Raw genomic sequence first — 18,961 nt, 5'->3', positions numbered from 1 at the left:
TTTACTAAAAACTCTCCCACTAAATGAAGCTGTTGATTACTTCAATACAACTTTCATGTTTACTCGAAATAGCATAGACCCACTGCGTTTACAGTGGGTAAAAAATAACCACCTGGTTATCCAAATCCACTAGACTTCTCATGCATGCCATTGTCAAAGTATGGAAGTTATGGCAAGCACAGAAAAACACCTCTGACCTACAAAAATTCAATTCAAAGAACTTCACGACCAAGTTAAGAAACAAGTCAACAAAGATAAAAAAGCATTACTTTAGACTTCAATCTAATCACCAGCAGAACCCCAAAAAATTCTGGAGTTCTGTTACCGCCTTACTTAACTCAGGTAAAAAAAAAACAATCCCTGCCCCCACCCTGAAAACATCCTGAAGAAATAGCCTCCCTTTTCAATAGCTTCTTTATTAACTCTACTACCAACATCGCGCCAAAATTCCCTCAAACTAACTTTTTCACTTGCCAATCTTCTTCACTTAGTTCACCCACTCTTTCCACCACCCTCCCAACCCCCAATTCTCATTGAAAACCAATAGCAACCCCCTCCCTTACCTCTACCCTAAAACCCACCCCCACCTCAACCATAAAATGTCTACTACTAAAACTAAAACCCTGCTCCAACATCCCAGATAATCTACCTTCAGAATACCTAAAAATAGCTGGAGACAGTATCTCTTACCCAATAAGCATTATTATAAACAGATCCATCCTTGAGTCCTACATCCCCAGAATCTGGAAAAAGGCCTTCATTCTCCCCCTTCATAAAGGTGGTAACAATACAGACATCACTAACTTCCATCTCATCACAATTCTTTCTCTTTTATCTGAAATCCTAGAAAAATGTGTCAGTACTCAACTTCTCAGCTACCTTCTAGACAACCATATCCTCTCACCATCACAACATGGTTTTAGACCTGGCCATAGTACTATAACTGCCCTTCTATCATTTATGGATACAGCAAACAGAGCCTGTGACACAAGCAAAATAGTTTCAGCCCTCTTCCTTGACCTAGCCAAAGCCTTCAACACCATTTCTCACCCTTTACTCATCTCCCACCTCTCCAATATTGGTCTCACCCCCCATATTCTAAAATGATTCTCTAGATACTTAAATGAAAGACAACAGGCTGTAAGATGACAGAACTGCATCTCCTCATTTCTCAACACCACTACTGGTGTTCCCCAAGGTTCCATACTTGGACCCATCCTCTTTAGCATATTCATAAACAATTTCCAATCATCCCTATCTCAAGGTCAGTCATTCAGTATGTGGATGACTCCATCATCTTCTGCTCTGCCAATTCTCTCTCTGACTTACTTACGCTAACCCAAAATGCCTTCTCTGTCACTGAATCCTGGATGCACAATAACCATCTAGCCTTGAACCCTAAAAACAAAAATCATATTTTTCTCCCCTAAAAAACAACCCCCTAAACAAATCTGGCTTCACTATCTTTTCTCTCAATAAATCTTTAATAGAGGTCATTAGCCACACAAAGCTCCTTGGAGTCATTGAACACATGAAATTCAATCTTCATATACAACACAATATTCGTAAAACACATTTTAACTTGGAACCCTGTATAGACACAATTGCTTCCTAAGCCCATCCACAAGAATAACCCTCACCACAACATGCTTACTATCCTCTCTCTTGTATGGCATCTCCCTACTTACCAACATTCATACCTCAAACTCAAACTTGAAACTTGCTACAATAGAATTGCCAAATTCGTAACCAACTCCAAATACTCCACTCATTACTGCACTGCCCTCAAAATCACTAAAATGGCTTCAGCTTCCTAACTACCTCTCCTACCTACAACTAACCACAGCTCACAAAATCCTCTTCAAACCCCAAGACTGTCCTGCTCTGAGCTCTACTTTTAATTACTGCCTCCTCAACAGGCCATTCAGATCAGGGGATCAGAAACTCCTACAGATTTACAAACCTAACTTCCCACCTGGTTGGCATCTTTACTCATTCTCAGCAGCCAAGAGCTGGAATGCTTTACCTCTATCCATTAGAACTATTCAAAATCTCACTCATTTCAAAACTTCCCTTCATAACCACCTCTCTTCTTACTGGATATGTACCTGTACCATGCCCCCTTAGAAAATGTTGTAACTCACAAATTTTCTTGTCATTCACTATTGTTGGGAAAACAGTAACAACTGTAGAGAAAGCTGATAGATCCTATAAGCCATGTAGATACTTAAGTTCTTTGCTGCTTGCTTAACACTGTACATGTCTGTAATGTCTCTCTCAACAACTGAACACACTTACTTTTGTAATTCTTTTCATTTTTTTGTGATTGCTCTTTTATTTTTCTGTAGAATTTGATCTCTGCAGTTTTAACTGTAATTTTTTCTGTAGAATTAGATCATTGTAATGTTGAATTGTACTGTTGAACTGAAAATCTTTAAGTGTAATGCCTATACTATGGAGCTTTTCTCCCCAGGCCTCCTCTGAAAATGGGTTCAACTAGGCCCAGTGGACTTTCTCAGTAAACAAAAAGCAAATAAATAAAATAAAAATAAAAATAGAGTATGCATGTGTGAAATTCCAGCAATGTGTTTATGGTAAAGAAAGTTATGTGAAACAGACTATAAATCCTTAAAAGCATATTCAGAAAGATGTTGTGCAAATCACCTCTTAGACTGTGTAGGATGATAATTAATCTACAGAAATGTGATGTCTAAAAATGAAATGCAAATTAGGCAATGAGCTATGCATAGCAGATATGTTTTAAAAACATCTTTATTAAATAATCAGCTTTTAATCTGTATCATGGTTTTGAAAATATTAATATTACAGAAAAACTATAACAATAGTTTCCATTGATATTGTCATGTATACACATTTTCTTTTTTTCAGTTTTAATTACCTTTATTGAATTATCACTTGTGACAAAGGCACGCTTACATTTATTTAAAAGTAGTCAAACAGTATTAAAAAATTCACATTTACATTCATTATAATTTGCATCTGTTATATATCATGCAAGCTAAACATTACATAAATTATTCAATTCCTCCCATCTTTTAAACTTCACTGCTTCTCCAAAACATTTTTGCTGCAGTATTGTTTCAACAATTCCCATTTTTTCTATGTAATTTACTCCTACCCTTTTCTAAAGATACTACTTCCCGTTCTTTTATATTCATTATTTCAGTTATAGTTGGTTTAGATTTTGATATCCATTTTCAAATAATTGCTTTTTTGGCAGCCACAAGAATTAAATTTAATAAGGCCTTACTATTTCTCAGATATTCAGATCCTGTATCCCCGCTCAAAAAAAAAAAATCTTAGTTGTACTCATTTGCTCACCCCATATTCCTGACAGAATACTTTGTAGGGAATTTTTAAAGTCTGCCAGCTCATTATACTCCCAAAACATATGTTCCCAGTGGTTGGCCTCTTTCCTTCCTATCATATCTCCAACATTTCCCATCTACCAGTGGAAAAAATATTTGGAGTCTCTTGTGGCATAAAAGCATCTATGCAAACACTTCCAGGGAAAGAGCCTAAATCTTCTAGATTTTATTGCACATTTAGGAACTATACATATGTCCTCCTTTATTTATTTATTTGCAAATTGCATATCTAATCTCTCTCCCCAATCTATTCTCACATCTTTTGATTGATTCCTATAGCTACCATGCAATAGTTTATATGACCTACTAATTATCCCCTTTCCTAACTGCATCTTTTGTTCTAGATTCAGTTAAAAACTCAACTAGTGCACGTCTTTCATTTAGGATTCCCCTATCCCTTTCTCTGTGTCTATACTTTGATATTAATCCCTGATAGGGAAGACAATCACTACTCTGAAATCCAAATGTCTTCTTGGCCTCTTCACATTCTATTACCTTTCATTCTCCAATTACTCGTTCCCAATATCTTGGATCCTTTGCCATTTACTCCAGTAAATTTCAGTCCCTCTTGTCTATTATCTGTACCCCTAAATGCAGTCATCTCAAGCCACAGAATCTCCTTTCTCCATTCCCATGTTGGTTTAATTCTCCGTATACATTCTGCTACTTTATAAATATAACATTCTGTATAACTATTATTATTCTCCTTAAGGATCTGCATCCAAAATTCAATTCTTTCCTTATTTCTTGAATAACCCCCACTTTGTCATCATCCCTTTTCACTTTGCATTGCAGATTTCTACTTGTGTTATTTATAAGAGCATTAACTGTGTAGTTCTGAAATATCCATTCAAATCAATCACGTAATCCTAAACATCTTTGTGCTATTGGGAGGATCAACTGATCCCACTTGACTGTTGCCCTCCCCAACTTTTCATTAATTACTATCCACAACATCACATCTAGTTAATAAAAATATGCCTCACTAGTGTATAAAACTAAAGGGAATAAAAACATTTTACTGCTTGTATCTTGCTATCCATATCCATTGGCAAGACCTTTCAGTTTCTCAGCTTTTGTATTATCTTTTGTTAACTATCTTTCCACATATCCTTAGCTGCCATGACTGAATCCTTTTTAACTTTATCATGTTCCCATAAATATGGGTATTGTTAAACCAATTCATATGTGGGTGCATAGTTTAGTGCTATAGCCTTTGTTTTATCTTCATTAATTTTATATCACAAAAATATATGTAACTGTCAGAATATTCCACAACACTGTGATCTCCTTTTCTGGTTCCATCAAATACAAAATAATATGATAACAAAGGGGAAAGAGGATATCCCTCCCTGGTTCCCCTGTTCAGACACAACTTATCAGAAAGGTACCCTTCCACTTAGGTTTTTCCTCTGATCCTTCATATATCATTCTAATAAAATTTATCATATCAGAAAATGCAAATGCTTCCATTGCCCTACTCATAAAATACCAGCTAATTCTGTTAAATGCTTTTTCTGCATCAAGATCCACCCATATCAGCTGTTAATATTGTCAAATGTTTATCTCCCCTCCACAAAACCACATTGGGCCATATCTATCAATTTTGGCATCACCTTTGCCATTATTATAGCCATTATAGACATAAACACTTTATAATTACTTATAACCACAAACCGAAAAAAGACCAGTAGTATCTTGTTCTTCCGTTGATTAAACGTTTCTTTTATTCCAAAATAAAAATAATTACTGTTTAAAATTAAAATAGGCCTATATAAAGCTGGATCAGATAGATCTTCACCTTCCTTGGATATTACAGCCACCACAGCTATTTTCCAGACTATTAGTGCCTCCCATCCTTTTAAAATAGTGTTAAACAAAACCTTCCATATCTTTATCACTTTTGTTCCACATAGCTTCTAAACTTCCACCAGAATACCATCTGTTCCTGGAGCCTTTCATGCAGATTGGTTATATATCACTATTTTTATCTCATCACCTCCTATCTTAACTGTTAGTTGTTGAGTCTCATCTACCTCTAACCTTGGCATATTTAAGCCCACCAGAAATATTTCCATTTGAGCTTTTTCTTGACTTCCCCACATCCCTGCTTAACATAAATTCTCATAAAATTTCCAAAATATTTCTAATATCTCTACAGGATCTCTGGTTATTTTCCTTGTTATAGGCTCCCTAAATTTGTCAACAACCCTTTTCTACTTTCTGTTGTCTAAATCATTGTGCTAAAAGTTTTTTGTGCTTTGGGGTTATTATCAAAAAGCAGTTGCTTAACAGCAATCTTTATAAACTCATGCATATTATTCACATACTCCCTTATTTTCTCTTTAGCATTCTGCATTGGTGCCTTTTCTTGTTCTGTGCGATTCCCCTCATTTTGTAATACATTAAACTTTGTCAGCCCCTCTAAATAATTCTTAGTACTTTTTAACCAGATCTCTTCTTCTTTTATTTCTACCCTATTTTTAAATTTCACTTTCATTTTATCCCACTTACTAGGTATAACTTCTGGAGTACTTTCTAAATTACCTAATAAATCCCAGATAATTTCCACTACCCATTCCTTAAAGTTCTCTCTTTTTTTAACAGGTAGGTGGGGAAACATCAGTGTCTCTTCTTTACTTCATTACCCTGCATTTTTATCTTAGCACTTATCAGCACATGATCAAAAATATTTATTGGATGTGTATCAAAATTCTCAATTAAAGGCACATGTTCCTGTGAAACATAATTTCTGTCAAGTCTAGCTCTGTAATTGAACTTTGGATAATAATATGTAAATTCTCTCTGAGTTCCTATTACTGAATTCATATAATTTGTACCAAATATTTTCATAACTTTCTTCAGAAATCTACCCTATTTTGTTATATTTTCCCTTCTAGATCCCCACCCCCTAGATATATCCTAATTTTTGCAAATCAAATTCCAGCCCCCACCTATAAGTAATATCCCAGCTGAAAGCTAATTATTTCTCCCAAACATTTTTTAAGCTATCAAACTGCAGTTTTAAGTGGAATATAAATACATGACAGCATAACCCTCATCCCTTGCCAGTAGCCCCTTACTTCTACAAATCTGCCATTATTATATATTTTTCCTTTTCTATTACTACTGGACCTCCTCTAGCAATTAATATAAGTACTTCTCTTTTATTTTGTCCTTGATATTCTGCAGAATATCCACCCTGAAGTCCTTTATTTATCAAATTCACATGCAAATTTCTTTCCAAATGTGTCTCCTGCAGCATCGCTATTTGCATTCTGCATTTCTTAACATCATTAAGTATTCTTTCCTTTTTGTCTGTATTTGTGAGACCATTCACATTCCAATATAATATGGAAAGTGTCACCATTATAAGAAGTCATTATTCCCACCTATTATAAATGTTAGCTTTTTAAATTAATATTTCCAGCTTTTGTGATACATGTACCCATTAATGTTTGGCAGGTCAGTCTTTATACAATTGCTTTTTCTCAACATCAACATTGGAACCTATGTCACATTTTGCAAGACTTTTTGTTTTAATATAAACCTCAAACAAAAAACAAAACACATCCCAGAACTCCCTCAAAACCATTTAACTAAATACAGACACAAGTAACTACGTACATCTTCAAATAAAAATAGACAGCTGCTGACACAGGAGCTAATCATCCTGAAATTGAGGTTATCCATGCTAAGACACATGTTATTTGCATGTGCTTCTACTTACACTAACTGGTGTCTGCTCTTTTTTATCTTTAGTCACCCTGTCCCAGATGTGAACATTACTTACATACTTTCAGAAATCATTAACTTTTAGCTTTGAAGAAATCAGCTTTCTGTCTTTTATTGCCTTATTATCAGCTTGCCTCCATGAAAATGTAAGAGAAAAAAAAATAAAAATACAGTCCTCTGTTGCATGCTGATAGGCAAAATGAAACATTTGTTGCTAGAAGAAAACTTTTCATTATATTCATTGTTTGCATGTTTACTTATTCCTACTTAACATTTGTTATTGGATTAAGCCAAAGGTCTTAATCCGGAAATTCATCTATGCAGAAGTAAGAGAAAACACAACATCTTTACATATATTATGACCTGTGTACTTTTGCCCCCATTCTCCACTTCAATAATCCCAAACTACAGCCTATTAACTTAAACATACTTTTTATCTAGCCTTGCTTCACTTTTTTGCACTGAAATGCCTATATTAATTTGCAGCAAGAAAAAAAAGAAAAGAGGAAGAAAAAAAGGCATTTGTTTACTTTAATGGCTTTATTACATACAAGAACAAGTAAAATACTTTACTATAAAATATGCAATTTATAATGTGAATAGTTTCATAGAAAAAAAAAAACATTTTACTTATAGTTATCTTTTTCCTTCCTCTTCCCCTCAGGGTTCATTCAAACATTAATGACATGGGGTGAGGCAAATGTTTTACAGCTCCTAAAAGTCCACAGTTTCCACTTATTCTTACACAGCCATACTCTATAAAGACAAATGATGCTTTGCAGTCTCATATTAATTCACTGATTTCAGTGTTGCTCATCTTTTTTCTGTTTATCTCCATTGTCCAACTCCAGATTCCAGTTCAGTTCTACTGTACCCCTGATTCTTCCAGTCACCTCCTGTGCTTTTCTCTGTCTCTCAAGCATTGTTCCTTGGAGTAGTGGAAAAGGTTTTGCTGGCAAAGTTTCTCCATGTGCTTTATTATCAGAAGAATGAGAGACATATTCCCATTCAGCTTGATGGCTCCTTTTTTGTAGGACAATCTTTTGCATTTCTAGCTTAACCTGATCTACATAAAAAAATGACTTTGATCCTCCAAAAAAAAAATATTCTGAAGACAACTGGATATAGCAACCTGAATCTCACAGCTGCCTCTCGATATTCCCTGATTACTAATGCAAATGAAACCAGTTGTATCCTGTTGTCAGGCAAATTACAACTAGCCTTTCATTACCTTTGGATGTGGTTGCTTGGTTCAAAATACAAGAAATCTGGGTAACCCTAAAGCAAGAGCATTAGGGGTTATAGTAGCCTAAAGCAAGCGTTGCCTTATTTGTGCTGTGTTGGTTCAAGTATGTGGCCATTAGTTGGTTTCCAAAATCATAATTCTCTTTGGTGTCAGTCCTGCTTTGTACTGCTTATAATGTGAAGTAAGGAAGACTGTTTGCCTGGGAGTTTCATTTAGAAGAATTTTATTAGGATGTTCACGCAAGCAGATGAGTGCTGTATACTATCTAAAGTGCAATGGTTCTTTGGTTTACATTTATATCCTAAGTGGGTAATGTGTTAGGTGAGGTGGTAGCTCTAGGGGCATGTCAGTGGTGTAGTGACACTCCCTGGGCGGGACACCTACAGTAAACCTTTGCCTTTTATTGACTGATTAAAACAAGTGGCACTAAGAGAGTTAAAATGAAAACATGAAAAAAAGTGTTTTTACATAAAGCCATACTTTAAAACATATCCTCAAAATTTAGTTCAATAAGAAAGAAATTAATATCTAATCTACTAATCTAATCTAATATAATCTAGGGAAGTCTATTAATTGTGTGCAAGTTAGCCAACTTGAACTTGAGAAACATTTATTACTTTTATAAAGCAGATGGTTGTTAAATTTTATCAAATTAATAAAAAAAAAAAAAACGGCTTTAATGTGTAAGTCAGCTCTTTCACCTTTTAAGCTTGGTCAGATCTGCCTGTTTTAATATACTAAAAATACTAAAAAGTATTACAATAGCACTCAGCAAAATAGAATTTAGGAAATGGGGAATAGTAAGCTGAGATAAACATCACTTAAACTCTGGTGCAAATCTAACCGGACCCTGAGCTTCGGTGTTCAAGTGGAGAGAAAAAACTTTTCATTTTTTCATTTTTTATTTATTATTACAATTACAAGACATTCCAAGCTATTCTGAAGGAGCCAACTGCATGTGTGGTGTTGGTAGAGTAGAGAATACGGGAGGATATTCCTGCCAAGTGGTCTGGCTGTGAGATAGAGTGATTGCTTAGCCAGTAAGTTCCGAGCAAGATGAACATTTAAAAGATTTAAAAGACCAAATAGAATATAGATTATATAGTGACTGATAAAACCTAACTGGATTATGAGATCATTAAAAACTTTGATTCGGGTTGGGGGGCAAGGGGGTATCGAGTTGCAGTACAAGAGGAGGTGGAGTTGGGGGTTAGTGTGCCGGAGGCCAAAGATTAAAAAGTTGTAAAACTATAAAACAAGTAAGATGTGCAAGCATTTGGTTGGAAATATTTTTAGAAAAAAATATATTTAAAATATATATATATATATATATATATATATATATATATATATATATATATAGATATAGATATAGATATAGTGGGCCAGGGCAAAGGGCCATGTATCCATATTAGAGTTGTGGTGTTAACCATCCATATTTAGTGTGGAGGCTGATGATCTAACATAGTCAATGTATTAGGATTTTTCTAATAATCATAAAATGCACATTGCCATGGATATTCATGCTGCCTGTGGAATGAGATTGGAAATTTAATTACTGTGAAGAGGTTACTGCGAGCTTAGTCCAGGGAAGGTACCGCAGCCTGTCATTTAGGGCAAGGGATGGAAATCTGGGGAGATGGGTCTGTAAGCAGCACCTGGGAAATCTAGTGGATTGTCTTTATGTTCAAATGGTGCCAAGGGAGTCCGATATATCAAGGAGTCATAAAAAGCTTCTTCTTAGCTGATGTTGAACCAATAAAACTGCCCCAAATGTGAGTCTGTGGAAAAATTGAATCCCCTCTTCCCTCCATTAGTAACGTTGTATAACTTTAGGATTATCAGTCTAATTAGCCCATTCAACTATGGCTATAATCCCAAAGCCACTAATGACCAAGAGTAACAATGCCTCTCGACTCATTGAAGTTTTTTTGTAACTACCAGTCATGCTTTATCAATTAGTTTGACAAAACAAACTGTCATTTTATCGTGAAAATTAATTGATAATGTAAAGCAGGAGAAGGGGGACCAAGTTAGATCAACAAGTAACGAGTGAGGCAGAATAAATGCTGCAGTGGACCAGAGTAAAGGAAGAGATTGGGTGTGCAGGGGGGTCCTGCTTAAATGAATGAACTGTTTAGTGGGTAAAAAGGTGTGTGTTTTTTGAGAAAGGGAATAATCTGGTTTATTGGTTTTGGGGGGGACACATCAGGAGATAACCATGCTAATCTATAGCTTGAGGAGAAAGGATTGGATCATTTAGAGTGAGTGCTGTTGGGTAACGAAGCCCTAGAAGTTGTTAGTTAGGTGTGCATGAGGGTGGTTTGCAAAAAGAGTGTTTGCTATTGCAATTAAAGGGGGTGGCCCTTAGTAACGTAAGGGTTGTTGCTAAAGAATCTAGCAGAAGCATGGCAGTGAGCTGGAATGGAAACAAGTTGGTGTATCAAAAATAGAAGCAGAAAGACTAGTAGAAGCAAAGAAGGGAATGGGGTTTAGGGTTATATGATGTTTAAAAACAAGGAATTAACACTTATGAAAATAAAAGTATACAATTAAAAGTGGAAAGGAAAGAGTAAAAGTTAACAGAATAATACTAAATGCTACTCAAATTAAAAGTTATAACTAAAATATAGGTGTAGAAAGATGCATATCATTTATACTGTCCATATTCATAAACTATTTGTGGTCACAGTCCTTATTCTGAGAATAAACTGGATCCACATTTTCCTATGTCTAGTAGAAAGCTTGGGGGTCCAATTTTCTTAAGTTTAGGATGCATGTGATTGAGGTGATTGCATTGAGTACTGAGGGTCTGCATGCATCGAGACATATTTGCCATTCATGTTCCTTTTTCTCAAGGTAATCGTTTGTGCTGCCTTGGGGATCCATGTTGGGAATGAGGTCAATAATGTGGAATGAGAATACATTGGGACCAGGTTTGTCACAAGCATGTCTTGCCAGAACGCTGGTGAAAATGTTGTAATGAATATCTGTGAGGTGTCTTGCAATTTGCGTTTTAGTTTGTTGATAGTCTTTCCAGTGTAAAATGCTTGACACCAGTGGCATTTGGCTCTGTAGATGACTGTTTCTGTGCTGCAGTTGCTGCATGTCTGGCTGTGATAATATTTCTTAGTTTTGGGGCAATAAAACTAGATTTGTTGCTCATATAAGAACAATAGTTGCAATTGTGAGGTCTGCATGGAAACGTGCCACAAGGTAGGTCTGACTATATATTTGGCCTGTTGTTTTCTATGTAATCCCAAATATTCATTTTCCTGCAGATGGTGAAACTGGAATTTGTTTTTAGGATCTTAGGATCTAAGGTATGTTGTTGCTTATCATTGTTCAGTTGTCTTTGATGGATTTCACGATATCCTTAAAGTCTGTAGAATATGTGATGGTCATGTTAATCTGTTTTTTATTGCTACAACACTAAGAAATACTATCACAGTCTTGTAATAGCTAGATCATCCTTTATGCAGGGAATAGAATTTGAATTCCATTTTCCCGTAATTGCTTTTTTGGCCACCAGTAATATTAAACTTGAAACGGCCTTGTTATTTCTAAGCAATACAAAACCTGTATCATAGCCGAAAAGAATAATTTCCTTTATTACAGCCATTTACTCCCCCATGTATACCAAACGTACTCAGTAGAACTGGGTGAGTAAATTAGTGTAACTAAGAAATTATTTTTTTGAGCTATGATACAGAATTGGGATTGCCTAGACATAATAAGGTTTTGTTGAGTTTAATTCTGGTGGCTGCCAAAAAAGCAATTATTAGAAAATGGAAATCAAAGTCTAAACCAACCATAGTAAAAATAGTGAATATAGTAACACAAAACTGGAACTGGGATCTTTAGTAAAGGGTAGGAGCAAATTACATAAAAAAATGGGAATTGTGGGAAAAATACATGCAGAATAATGTTTTGGATGAGGAATGACGTTTACGAGAAGGTAGGAATTGAATGAGCTATGTAATGTTCTGTATAGAAGATTACATGCAATGTATAATGATTGCGACTGAAAATAAATAAACATGGTCTGCTTTCATTTATATGAATGTATGATTGCCTATGTCATAACTGATGATTAAATAAAGATGTTTCTTGCTTAAAAAGATATTCTTCAGGGAATTAAAAAAACAACCAATTCATTACATTCCCCAAAATGTTCATACTTATCTCTCAGTGCCCATCACACCTCCAGCATTTGTTATCTAGCTGAAGAAAAATCCTCTGAAGTCTACATAGGGTTTAAAAATACCTCTGCAGACACCTCCTTGCAAAAATTACAAGCCTCCTGGACTCTGTTTCATACTTTGGAGTACTACAAATTTCTTCTCATTGCTTCTTCTCATTCTCTTTTTCCAATCTTTTCTAACTTCCTCTGATTGTTTTTATAGTAAGCAAGCAGTAGCTTCTATTTTTGATTAATCTAAAAAGTCTACCAGAGCTGCTCTTTCATTTAGGACTCCCCTATTGAATTCACTTTTTCTACATACTGTTATCAATCCCTGATAGGAAAGGCATTTTCTAACCTGCAGTCCAATCTTCTGCTTCCCTCACTATTTATTTGCTCCCACTACCTGGGTTCCTTTGTTAATTTCCTAGAATAAATTCCTTCCTATTTTGCCTATTTATAACAACCTTACAATCTTGTTGTGTGGGGAGAATCAATTTATCCCACTTAAATCTTTCCTTCTTCCCCCCAAATAAAATTCCTTCATCTCTTTGTTAATTATCATATAAAACTTCTCCTCCTGTAGTTGATACAATCAAGCCTGATTTGTATATAACACTAACGGCGGTGGGGGGGGGGGTGTACATTTTTTCACTGTTTGCTTCTTACTATTTATAACCAATTGCTTCCAGTTTCTCAATTTGTGTATTATCTTTTTAGTTTTTTCCCCCATATATCCTCAGCTGCTATAGTAGAATCCTTTAAACCCACACAGCTAAATACTTCATTTTACTGTGAATTTATTTTATATCCCAAAAAGAACTGAAATATTGTAAAATGTTCCATAACACCAATATGTCATTTTCTGTATTTATCAAGTACAAAATAACATCAGCTCTAACTTGTTGACAATTGTTTGCCTCCTCTCTGCGAAACCACACTAATCTATAGCTATCAATTTTGGCAATTCCTTTAACATTTTCTTAACTAGATATAAATACTTTATAATCATGGGCATAGCTGGATTGGAAGGGCCTCTCCCCATTTTAAAATATTGTTACACGAAACCATCACATATTTATCACTTTCTTCTCTCCTAATTTCCAGATTTCCACAGGAATGCAGTCTGTCCCTGGGGACTTCCATGTTGATTAATTATGCTTCACCATTTTTTATATCTCCCTTATTTTTATTATCTTCACTAATAATCTTAGTACTGCTACCTCTCTAGCTTCCTTGATCCAATATACAGATGATTATACACTTATCTGTGCTTCCACTACCATAGAACAGCTTCAAGACATAACACAAAATTCCTTTACTGCAATAGAATCATGGCTCTCAAACTCACAACTCATACTTAACCCCAGTAAATCTAAACTTATGATCTTCCATCCACTAGAACCACAGATCCCTCTCCCGCCTTCTTCATCACTGCCACAGGTAATACAATTATTACACCAGTAACCCAAACCAAACTCCTAGGTGTAATTACTGATATATTTTAATATATGATTTGACCTACACATATCACAAACAATAAACAAAAAACTAGGAACCATATATAGAAATAACCAATTCCTATCTGATAGTACAAGGACAGCCATTGCTAGAACACATCTTCCCTCCACACTCCTCTATGTCTCATCCATACTCACCAACCTTAAACTACAGACTTAGGAAAACTCTAAGTATTCTATAACACAATAGCAAAATTTGCCACTGACTCAACAAACAGATCACACCACTGTCTAGCTCTAAAAACTCTGTTGATTAGAACTACCACACCACCTATCTTATTATCAGTTCACAAAAGCATATAAATTATTCTACCAACCCGAAAAAATACCAGTTCTCCAAAGCATACTAGACCCTCACCCCAATTAATGAGTACTATGCTCCACTAATAAATTGTTATTAAAAGTAAACAAATCTACCAATACTGCAGGAGACTCTCTTTATTCCAGTAATGTAGCTAAAACTTGGAATACACTCCCACAAACATTAGATCCACAACTAACACTGTTCATTTAAAAAACTTGCATAAAAATCCTTTATTTAATACATGGCTAAGCTCATGCAATAGTCCAGGTTAACCTATAGTATTTATGACATCCCTCTCTACCCAGTACAAATTCTCGGGTCAACCATCCGCTAACGTTCCCTCACAGAAATTCCCCCTACTTTACTAATATTTCCTACAAATCAATATAAGAAATATACATTAGAAAAATATATTTTGCTTCTTTAATGAAATTGCTGACTCCATAAAAAGGAAGCTCTGTTAGTATTTGTACATCTACAACTGTACGCTATTAATTTTTAACGTGTCTAATTGTATATCCTTGGTCTATATGTGTTTACTGTAGTGCATCTATACCAGTAAAATTATAAAATTTCTTACTATTTCATAATGTGTATAAACAGACACCTGTGTGTCTACGTTGCACTGTTGTTTGTTGATTGTATGTGGAGCTTTTGTTGCTTACTTGGGAGCCATACAGCAATCACTCCATTGTTCCTTTGAAAATTGTCTTTCCATTCTCTTTCCTCAGTCTTTTCAAACCTCCTCTAATTGATTCTTATAGTTAATCATGCAATATTTTATATGCCATACTAATTATTCCTTTTTAACAGCAGCTTCTGTTCTATCCTCAATTAAAATCTCTCCCAAAACTGGTCTTTCACTTAGCATTTTCCTATCCCTTTCATGTTTCCTATACTTTGTCATTAATCAGTGGTAAGGAATGCAGTTCCTAACCTGGAGTCCAAATTTATGCTTGATCTCTTCACACTCCATTACTTTTTCCTTTCTGCTTATTGGATCACAATATCTTTGTTCCTTTGCTAATTTTCTGCATTAAATTCCAGCCCCCATCCTGCTTATTTTCCATACCCCCTTTTGCAGGTTTCCCTGTTCATGAAATCTCCTTTCTCAATTATTGCATTGGCTTAATTCTCAGAATACTTTCTGTTGCTGAGATAGAATATCCTTACTTCTCAGTTCTCTTCCACTGTTTAATCATCATCTCTTTTCCACTTTGATTTATAACCTTCTGCTTGTGTGGTGTATATATGATCCTTAAGTGTATAGTTCTAAAATATCTATTCAAATCAAGTAATCCTAAATGACCTTATTCTAAGGGGTATATCAACTTATCTCATGTAATTCTTGACCTCTTCCCCTCCTAAATAAAATTCCTTCAACTCTCTTTTAAATATCATCCCCATCTGCTCCTCTGTTTGATAGAAATAGGTTTGATCTGTATATAAAACTAAAAGGGTTAAAATATTTCTCTGCTTGTATTGTACTATCCACATCCATAATCAAGAGCTTTCATTCTCTCAAGTATTGTATTATATTTTCTTCACTGGTTCATAGGTGTTTACCAGGCTAACGGCCACAAGGGCCATTTTAGGCCTAGCCATGCATCCCAAATCTCTGACAAGTTCTGATACCCATGATAAGTATAAGCAGGGGTTTGGGAGATGAAACATTTACAAGCAGGGGCCTGGGAGATGAACCATTTACAGGTTGCCCAAGTCCATTAGAGACATATGTGCCAAACTAGGGATGAATTTCCTGTTCCCCATCCAGTTATTCAAGTTGCACATGAATTGGGTTAAGGAGGAACTCTGCTTCTCAGGGATGGGGATCCTTTTCCATAGATGGGTAGTCTTTGACATACATACCTGTCTCTCCAGCAAGTCCTATTTATATCACAGCAAGGTTTAAGTCTTTAAAACAGGTAATTCTGGTGCTGTTTGTTTTGTGGATATGCAGGAAGTCCATCAGACTGGGGTCTGACAATGCCCTGTATGCCAGGCATAAATCTCCCCTCCCCTCAAAAGCCTGTAAGAGACAGACTACAGAGATAGGGCCTTGAGGTTATCTACAGAGGACATTTTACTTATGCCCTGTATTCATTTAGTGAGGAACCTCTGTGGATGTTCCAGTTGTTGGATATGCCTGGTTAGGTACATACCAAAGGGGGCATTGTACTTAATGATAGGTCTGATGAATGCCAAATACAGTGGAACAATGACTTCCTTGGACTTAAATGCCATGCCTTTCTTTATAAGTTGTGCAACATAGAAGGATCTCCTCAATACTGTAGACGTGATGGTCAAAGGCTGGATTACTATCTGTGTGTGTCCTCCTAAGACCCTGACTACTGGGTCAACTCTAAGGGGTTGTCAATATGATAGTTACCAGGGGTGGATGACTTCCCAAAGGATACTACTATGCATTTTTTGGCATTTAGTTTTAGTCCATGGCTCTGACACCAGTTGTTTGTCTGTGTCAGCCCCTCCTGGAGAGCATTTGTGTTAGTGTGGGATTCAGTGGCAGCCCCTAACTTGCAATCATCTGCAAATTTAGTCAGCCAGAGACAACTGACATTGGCTTTGACTTCAGAGAAGTAAATTCCAAAAAGGAGCAGTCCAAGGACTGATCCCTGAGAGACTCCATTTGTGACTGCCCTGTTTGTAGAGTTGGACTCCCCAATTCTAACTTCCTGGGTCCTGTCTGTGGGCCAGTTGGCTATCCACTGGGTGGCATACCAGTTTTTACCTAACCACTTGAGTGTGTCAACAATGCCTGAGTGGGGTATTGTGTCAAATGCCTTGGCCAGATCCAGGTAGACTGTGTGAACCATTTTTCCCTCAACCATTGTTTTGGTTACCTTCTCAAAGAACTCCACCAGGTTGAGTAGGCATGATCTGCCCTTGATGAAACCAAACTGGGTTGGGTCCTTTGTCTTGAGGTTAACTATATCTCTATTGATCATTTCCATTGTCTTGTCTCTTCCCACATATCATTATCTGCCATAACAGAACTCTTTTTTATTTATACACCTAAAGACACCATCTTATTATAAGCCCATACATATGGGTATTGAACCAGTTCATGTATGGGTACATATTTTACATAGCCACTTAGCTTAGTAACACCTAGAAATACTCACCAAACAATCTCCTATCTAGTTGTAGTACCCTACTTATATTTTATTGCACCTGCCTATTAACCTAATGGAAGTTCTTAACATTATAAGTGCTGCTTATTAAAACTAAAGCAAATATCTGTGGAATATAGTAGCTTAGAATTATCTGTTTTTTTATATATCTTGCATGTCATACTTAACTTTTGCTGTTTTACACTGTATTATATTGTATGACACATTTTAATATTTGTTACCTGTGGAGTTTTCCCCCCTGGCCTCCACTGAAAAAGTGCCTGTCTTTGCTCAGTCAGACTTTTCAAGTAAACAAATACTAATACATACTGCTATAGCTTAAGAAACTGTTTCATAATCTTTTGGATTTAAAAAGAATAAAATAAAATCATCTGCAAACAGCTCTAACTTTATTTGATTACCATACCATTTATATCCCTGAATTTGTGAATCTTTATTTTCTTTGCCAGTGGCTCTAAATGTAAAGCAAACAGTGAGAATGTATTAATGGGCACAGAAGTGAGAATATAACAAAAGATGGTAGATTTATAAATATGACGACTCTGGAATTCAGGATACAAGTATTCAGCAGTGCGAGGAGTCAGAGCATGAAGAAGAAAACAAACAAAGAAAAGAAGAATTTCACAACAAATAGCAAGGAAGAAAAAGACATTGTTCAATGTTTATAATGCAAAGAGAATTTATACTAAAAATGACACTGTTATCTAACACACAGATTACAGGGAATGGTAACATCGTTCAATCAGAAAACATTCAGTCTACAGGAAAAGGCATTATTTTTCCAACAGAGAAGGTAGAAAAAAGAGACAAGGGGCAGGCGAAAAGGAAGAAATCAAACTTGGAAGGACTGAAGACCATTTCTGTAAGAAAAAAGAACAGAAAGACACTGACAACATAGCTGTGGAAGTAGAAATCCAGCTGGATGAGAATTGTATGCTTGCAAATGTAATAAGCAATGAAAACACTGGGATTAATAAGAGTTATGGTGATGAAGATCATTCCTTTGTCCAACTGACAGAGCAGATATCACTGAATTAGAAGATGGTGAGTCTTCATATCTGGTCAGAAATTATATACTTGTAATTGAAGACTCAATTATTAGAGGAACTGATACTTACATTTGCAGCTAAGATAATTAGCACTAAACAGTGTTATGCTTACCAGCAGCAAAAATACATGATGTGAGAAAGTCTTTAGAATGCTTTCATGTAAGAAGTATGCAGCTGTTTTAATCACATTGGTACAAATGATCTCATCTGCAACAAGGACATTTTGACTGTTAGTCGGGAACTTACAGCCCTGTTAGATAAGATAGCTTTTACAGTTGTTGGGACATGTTTTTCATGAATCACATATAGAAAAGAGAATCAGATCAGCATGAATGAAAATATTTCTTTGGGGTAAATGCCTACATGAAAAATGGGCCCATTTC

This window comes from Protopterus annectens, chromosome 2.part0, assembly GCF_019279795.1.
Source record: "Protopterus annectens isolate FY-2018-M chromosome 2.part0, PAN1.0, whole genome shotgun sequence".
NCBI lineage: Eukaryota > Metazoa > Chordata > Ceratodontiformes > Protopteridae > Protopterus > Protopterus annectens.
This window is presented reverse-complemented; position numbering follows the sequence as displayed.